Consider the following 8,530-nt stretch of genomic DNA (forward strand, 5'->3'; position numbering starts at 1 on the left):
ATGCTACTGAGGGAGCCGCTAGAGCCAGCGGAGCAGGCCTTGTCATGAGGCGACAGGCCTGGCTCCGCCATTGTGATTTTGCTGAGCCCTTTAAGGCGACCTTCGCGAATGCCCCTTTCGATGGTTCTGCCTTATTTGGCAAGACTGTTCGAGACACTTGTCCAGAGCGAAAAGGACGGGAAGACGCTGTCTGCCGTCGAGTCCGCTTCTCAGCTCCCCAGAGGTCCTTCTCTAAGAACCAAAGGGACAGAAGAAGATGTGGTTCGAAGTCGCAGCAGTCCCAACCTGCTCCGGATAACCAGTCCTTCCGTGGCAGAGGAGGACGGGAGGTCGTCGTGCCAGAGGCAGGGGCTCCTGGCAATTTTGGGTCCAGAGAACCTTCTCTGAGAGACCCACGCAGCAGCCCTGAAGGGTTGCCTGGCTGTCCGTCTCTGGAGGCAGTCGGGGGTTTTGATGCACCTGACTTCTTGGGAGTCCATAACAACAGACAGTTGGGTGCTTGACTCATATCCAGAGGTTATTCAATACCCCTAATCAAGATCCCCAAATCTCGCAGCCTCCCAGATGTTCCACCCGACCAAAGGGAGGCGGCAGCTCGAAATCGAGCAGCTGCTAGGAAAAGAGCCATCCAGCGTCCCCAGATCAAGCCGGATTAGGGTTTTACTCCAGGTTCTTTTGGTGCCAAAGAAGACGGGGACTTAAGACCAATTTTAGACCTTTCCCTGTTGAACCTGTCAGTAACCAAGCAAAGTTCGGATGGTCACCCTGCAATCTATACTCCCCTTTGAGGGAGAACGACTGGATGTGTTCCATAGACCTCAAGGATGCGTACTACCACATTCGGATGGACAGACGATCCAGGAGGTTTCTTCGCTTCGGCTGGGAGCCAGTCACTATCAGTTCAGGGTCCTCCCTTTGGTCTCACCTCAGCCCCAGGGTGTTTACCAAGGTGTTAGCGGTGGTAGCGGCCCACCTGAGGCTCCAGGGATTACAGGTCTTTCCGTACCTGGACGACTGGCTCCTGACTGCATCATCAAGGCATCTTCTGTGCTCAGCCAGGGATTACTTCCTTCAACTAGCACCAAGGCTGGGCATAACGATCAACTGGGAGAAATCTTTCCTGAATCCAACTCAAATTATAGATTTCATAGGAGGAAGACTAGACACCAGATCAATGCGAGCCTTCCTCACCCCAGACCGTATCGTCAGCCTGAGGTGTCATGTGACAGCAATCCTTCAACCGCCACCAACTGCAGCTTCGGTCCTGAGGGCCCTAGGTTCTATGGCGGCAGCTATCCCGCTTCTAATTCATGCCCGCTTACGCATGCGGGTTCTTCAATGGACCCTTCAAGTTCAGTGGTCTCCTCTTTGTTCGTCTCTAATCGCTCCGATTGCGGTCAGCAGAGCGTGCAGGCACTCCCTTCTGTGGTGGCTTCTTTCTCCGGAGCCCTAGCAGGAAAACCCTTTGCGCTGCATTTCCCGAGCCACAGTGACCACGGACGCTTCTTGCCTCGGGTGGGGGCATTCTGGGAAAGATTGTCCAAGGCACGTAGAATCCCACAGAGACATCATTGCATATAAATGTCCTGGAAATTAGGGCGGTGCTCCTAGCGTTGCAAGCACTTCACCACGTTCTTCCTACAGGGACTATTGCGATTCAGACAGACAACATGTCCGTAGTCTGGTATATCAACAAGCGAGGAACCAGGTCTTATCCCTTTGTCGAGAGGCCATGAGAGTCTGGGAATGGGCAATTTCCACCAAACGCTTTCTGATAGCAACGCACATTCCGGGAAAGTCCAACATCCTTGCGGACAAGCTCAGTCGCACCATCCTTTCTCCACACGAGTGGTCCCTAAACCTTCAAGTAGCGAAGAAGATTTTTGCCGTTTGGGGCAACCCTGTTGCGATCTTTTGCTTCTCCCTCAAACGCCAAATGCGACAATTTCTTCGCTCTACTTCCCCACCAGGGAGTTCGAGGATGCTCTGGTGCATGCTTGGCCTCCGGTCTCCTTTATGCCTACCCTCTACTTCCTCTGATGCAGAGGTTTCTGCAGAAAGCCAACAGTTTGGGGAGCAGAATGATTCTCATTGCCCCATTCTGGCCTCGACAACCTTGGTTCCCCTCGTATGGTCTCACAAAATCAATCCACCATGGATTCTGGATCCAATTTCGGATCTCATCTCTCACCCTCTGGGAATGCCAGTTCCCAATCTGCGGACCCTGAAGTTGACAGCTTGGCTGCTCCAATTCCAACCTTAATTAGGACTCACGGTATCTCTTCACCGGTCAAAGCAATTTTGGTGGCTGCTCATAAACCTTCTACCAGACAGGTTTATCGGAGTAAATGGAAGAGGTTCTCTATATGGGCAGGGCAGAGAAGTGGATCCTTTTCAGCACCTATCTCTGCGGTGCTAGAATTTCTAACAGACCTCTTTCATCAAGGGGCCAGTTCTTCCACGATTAAAGTACAATTGGCGGCTATCGCATTATCATATTGGACAGGACACAGCTCCTCTTATGACAGCGAAATTATGCAAATCCTTTCTCAAGGGAGTTTTTATTAAGACCTCCAGTCAAGGAGGTTGTACCGCCTTGGGATTTGTCTTTAGTCCTGCAGGCCCTTACTGCTCCTCCCTTCGAGCCTGCAGCTTCTGCTGATTTAAAATTCCTTTCCTGGAAGACTGTCTTTCTGGTAGCTATCACTTCAGCCAGAAGGGTGTCTGAGCTTCAGGCTCTTTGTGTCAAACCGCCTTACCTTTCTTTCTTCCTGATAGGGTGTGCCTCAGGACCAATCCATCTTTTCTTCCGAAGGTCTCTTCTGAATCAATATTAACCAGTCAATCAATTTGACTGTCTTTTTCCCAAGTATTCAAACAAAGGGAATACAAATTGCATTCATTGGATGTTCATAGACAATTACGTTTTATATTAACAGGACAGCTGGCCACAGGAAATCAGATCAGCTGTTTGTCTCCTTTGCTAAATTTGCTCTGGGTAAAGCAGTGTCTAAAGTCACTCTGTCTAAATGGATTGCTAATTGCATATTGCAGGCATATGACACTTCAGGCAGACCTGCTCCTCAGAGGGTTACGGCTCATTCTACTAGGGCAGTTTCTACAGCCGCCTTTAAGTCCCGTGTTTGGATTGGATGATATCTGCTTTGGCAGCTACTTGGGCCTCGCCTCATACTTTTATTTCTCATTACAAGGTGGATGTTGTTTCTAGAGCAAGAGCATCCTTTGGCTCAGCGGTGCTCGGAACATCCTTCCATGATGGCCGCCCAAGATTCAGGTAGCTAGGGACTCTGTCCCTCAGGTTGCAGACGAATGAAGTCTTCCTACTTCAGATTTAGAAGTTATGTACTCACCATAACGTTCCATCTGAGTAGGTGACTTCATTCGATGCAACTATCCCTCCATCCCCCTGACCTTTATAGAGCGAGTATTTATGCTGTTTTAGTATACTGTGGTCAGTATTTGAGGCAAACTCAATCTGAGGTCAGTCAGGGCTTGGCAAGGGGTTATGGGTAAGAGGGAGGAGCTAGGAGCTCGGAGCCTAAGCTTTTGAATTGCCGGCTCGGATCCGAGATCGGATCCGATACCCACAGGTTGCATCCGAATGAAGTCACCTACTCAGATGGAACGTTATGGTGAGTACATAACTTCTAATTAACTTCAAAAAACCCATGTACTTATCTGCAATTGTTTGTGCAAACAAACAAACCCATAGCTGTGCCTCATAACTATAAGTAACACTTATTATCAAAGTATAAAGCATTCATCTCCAGCCCCATAGGTGTTAACTGTATCAAACAAAGTAACAAAGTACCCATGGCTATACCTCGTAACTGTAAATAACACTTATTATCAGAGTGTAAAACATTCATCTCCGGCTTCATAGCTGTTAATTGTATCAAACAAAGTAACAAAGTACCCATAGCTGTGCCTCATAACTATAAGTAACACTTATTATCAAAGTGTAAAGCATTCATCTCCAGCCCCATAGGTGTTAACTATGTCAAAATGTCATTAAAATCAGCTGGACAAAATCTGATCAAGTCCAACCAATATTTAAAAGCTATCAACCCCTACTCGTGAGGAATAGATGTATATAGGCTAACAGCAAGCACAGCACAAAAACAAACATGATTTTCCACTGTAAATAATGCATAAGAGACAAAAATCCTGCAGTATCTTTTAAGTTTTGCCATAACCAGGACCAGCAAGGGAGTAAGGTAGAAGTTCAAAAACTTGTTAAAGGTTCTGTTAAAGAATTCCATCCAGAAACAATAGGGTGACCAGGTACATGCAAACAAGACTTAGGTACTTTGGTCAATAAATTAAAGTTTCTAACTACCAGGCATTTTAACCAACAACTGTTTGGCTATATCAGAAGTAATAATATTAAACAATGTGCAGTCATGTAGGAAGATATCAGTTGTTGCCTTGAACATATTTGTAGGGTCAACTTCTAGACCCATGTAAGTCTGCTTGTCATTCAGATGTTTTAGGGCCTCAGTCTTATAGTCTCTATTGGATCATAACACAACCCACCCCCTTTATCAGCCTGGGTAATCACCAAGTAATCATTATGGTTTATAACAAATAAAGCTTTCTTTTCATTTTGACTCAAATTTTTGCCAAAGTTTTTGAATATGCTGTTTTGTAGCATATATAATTATTTAATAATAGATTGCTCAGAAACTCTGGCTGTCGGATAGTAAGGGGGTTGAAAAGTAAATTTTAAAAATGAAAATGACTAGAGGCCTGATGACCAATCATATTCTGGCCCTTTAAATGAAAAAAATATTTAAGACGTAATTTTCTACAGAAATGTTTTAAGTCATGAATAATGCCCACTTGTGTGACAACATTAGTAGGTATAGAACCCAGGCCTTTATTCAGTAGAGAAACCACATGATCATTAAGTTCTACAAGTCAAATTTGTCACAAGTCATCCACAAAGTTTTCAGTGCTCCCTGATACCTTATTAATATTGCTGCTTTCTCTGCTACAGGATCCATGATTGTATTTGTGGCCACAACATTTATATTTTGATGTAGACTTTTGTTCCCACAAAAAGTTCACTTGGATTGAGATGAAAGCTCCAAATCAGTATCTGCATTAGATCCAACAGATGTATCAGAAGAAACAGAGTTTTCTTTTTCAAAATGGATCTAGAGTTAGACCTTTTGCACTTATGGTTATTTCTTATATTCCCAGAACCATTACTGCCCACTGCAAATTGAGCAGAGCAGCTAGATTTATGTTGAGTAAAGCCAGCATCAGTGTTATATTTGTTTAAATTCCTATTACATTTCTTCATTTTCATTTCTAAATCACTGTCCCAAAGCTTTATTTGTTTAACAAAATCTACAAACATTGGCTCAAATGATGCATGGTATTTAAATTTCATAACCACACCATATTCTGTATTGATTACTGCTTTGAGGGCACTAACACTGTTCATAATAATAAATCAAGCAGCAAACAAACATGTTAGATGCTACCTTTTGTATACTATGCCATAAGTGAAGGAAAACCTGCATCATCTGGGCCCACTCCAGGTTGAATTTAAATATGAAAACGTTGCGGAGCCATACCCTATACTTGGCAAACTTTCCGGAGTCATAAAAGCCAAACAGCAGATTTTAATTTTGCAGTACATTGTAAAGGACTGGAAAATACTTTTTAACTTCCATTTCAATGGAAAGCAATCCAGCATGCTTATTGCCTTCACTCCATACAATATCAACACTGCCCATAGGGCACAGAAAACAGGAAACATCATCCTTAACAATCAAAACATGTTCCTCAAATTCAGATATATCAACTGGGGTGGTCATATCAATGAAGAGCAAAAAATATTTCACCAAGAAAGTAAAAACTGATACAAATTCTGAAACTGTGGGTCAGCACCTCAAATAAACAATCCAAACAAAACAAGGTAGTACAAACCAAACCAATCTATATCGCACATAGTAATAAATATCCACAGCAAAAAGTTATATAATGTACAGTCTGAGTACACATACAGTAAAAAAGGTATTTTTCTACAACTAAATTAATACATAAAAAGCAAAATACCAGGACATGGACACGGCTGTAGAATCCAGTATAAAAATCTTTATTCGACACAAGTGCTTTCGTGGGTAACCCCACTTCTTCAGATGTCTAATACATTTTAAAAACAGCTCTAGGTTTAAATATCCTCTTGAGACACATGATTAAAACCAATCAATACATTGCTCTGGTGTGAACAAGCAATTTCAATTTAAAGCAACACTCAAGGTACATGCCATTAGCTAAACTAGAAATCTGAATGTATATGTATACACTTCTAAAAGCCTATTTATAAAGTATCTAAGTTGTAATTCAAATTTCCATAACGTTTCAGTTTACAATCACAAGCACAGAATATATCTACACATATTTACATTTTCCACTTATGTTCACCAAAACACATATAAGCCTGTAACAAGAAGTCAGTAATTTATCATACAAACAATTCCACAGCACATCTTACCTAAAAAGCTGCATAGACTTTAATTTAGGACATCTCAGTTTACAATCACAAGCAAAGAATATATCTGCACGTTTACATTTTCCACTTATGTTCTCCAAAATACATACAAACCTGTAACAAGAAGTGAGTTATTACCATATGAACAATTCCACAGCACATCTTACCTAAAAAGCTGCCTAGACTTTAACTTAGGACACAGGGGTATGTAGTCATTTAATCCATGACCTCTATCAGCCCTTAATCTTATGATCCACTTAGCTTCAAGCTCTTCAGTGATGTTCCATAGATCCCCCCCTTATACTCTCATATGTTCCCCCTATAACTAGAAATTTAAAGTCACCAGTACAGCTGTATCCAAGTCCTGGTGTTTTGCTTTTTATTCTGGATCTGTTTTGGGCAGGACAAGTGAGCTCTAAAGCTTTGGTGGCAGTCTTGTGTTTTTGTTTTGTAAATAAATAACTTCCACCACTACCACAAACAAACCTATCATGAGCATGGTTAATTGATTATGCTCCTCTAAACCTATGCCCAACATTTGGATATATATATATAGTTCGAATAAATGAAAAAAGTGAAGCAAGGCACCAAAATATAATTGGAATCCACAATGCAGGTCCCTCAGAAAATGGAAAACATGAGGTGACTTGAAAAAGATTTTAATGCACAATCCACAGACTTTACTCACTACATAAACACATTCACATTTCTTATCAATGTTACCTCTAATGTTAAAATATCTCTCATGTTCTTCCTTAATGGCAAACACTAGGTCCTCCTTAATACACTGGTCCAATACCTCAATTTCCTTATGCATTTCATCTTTAATTCTAATATTTTCTTTTATGATAGTTTTTAAAATCTCTATACCACAATTGTTAAAAACTTCTAACAATTCTTTATGAAATGAAGTTCCAACATGAACATTGTTTGGATATTTCCAAACACGTAAACCTTTAGGTACTATTCCCTTAGCAGCACATCCTCTCAAATAACTGTTTTCAATGTCCAAAGTTTGATGTCTCAACATTCATTTTGACATATTACTTAGTTTTACATTGAAAGAGTCATTAACAGTAGGTTGCACACTAGTGGATTCATTAATTTTAAAAGAATATTTCATTTGCAGCCAGTCTCTAGTTTCTTTTAAATTTCGTTTTAAGTTTATACCTGCCGTTCCTTCTTTCCCAGACTGTTGGTGTTGCCCAGGTGTGATTTGCGACGAATCATAATTGCAATCGACTGAAATATTCTTTTAAAATTAATGAATCTGCTAGTGTGCAACCTACTGTTAATGACTCTTTCAATGTAAAACTAAGTAATATGTCAAAATGAATGTTGAGACATCAAACTTTGGACATTGAAAATAGTTATTTGAGAGAATGTGCTGCTAAGGGAATAGTACCTAAAGGTTTACGTGTTTGGAAATATCCAAACAATGTTCATGTTGGTGCTTCATTTCATAAAGAATTGTTAGAAGTTTTTAACAATTGTGGTATAGAGATTTTAAAAACGATCATAAAAAAAAATATTAGAATTAAAGATGAAATACATAAGAAAATTGAGGTATTGGACCAGTGTATTAATGATGACCTAGTGTTTACCATAAAGGAAGCAAATGAGGGATATTTTAACATTAGAAGTGACTTTGATAAGAAATGTGAATGTGTTCATGTAGTGAGTAAAGTCTGTGGATTGTGCATTAAAATCTTTTTTAAGTCACCTCGTGTTTTCCATTTTCTGAGGGACCTGCATTGTGGATTCCAGTTATATTTTGGTGCCTTGTTTCACTTTTTTCGTTTATTGGTTCCTTTGTAAAGAAAGGAGATGGAGAAAGTTAATCTGCCCGAGGATGGAAGAGGGCAGGATGAGGTGGGCCAGACGCGAAAGCAGATAGGCCAATTGACTGAATTGATTGACTTGCTGATGCCGCTGAGCCAATCCATGGTTTCGCTGTGTACAAACATCCTTAAGCAACACCTATTTGAAGGAAGAAGTAGTAAG

The sequence above is a fragment of the Protopterus annectens genome, chromosome 11.part0 (assembly GCF_019279795.1).
Source record: "Protopterus annectens isolate FY-2018-M chromosome 11.part0, PAN1.0, whole genome shotgun sequence".
NCBI classification, from domain to species: Eukaryota; Metazoa; Chordata; order Ceratodontiformes; family Protopteridae; genus Protopterus; species Protopterus annectens.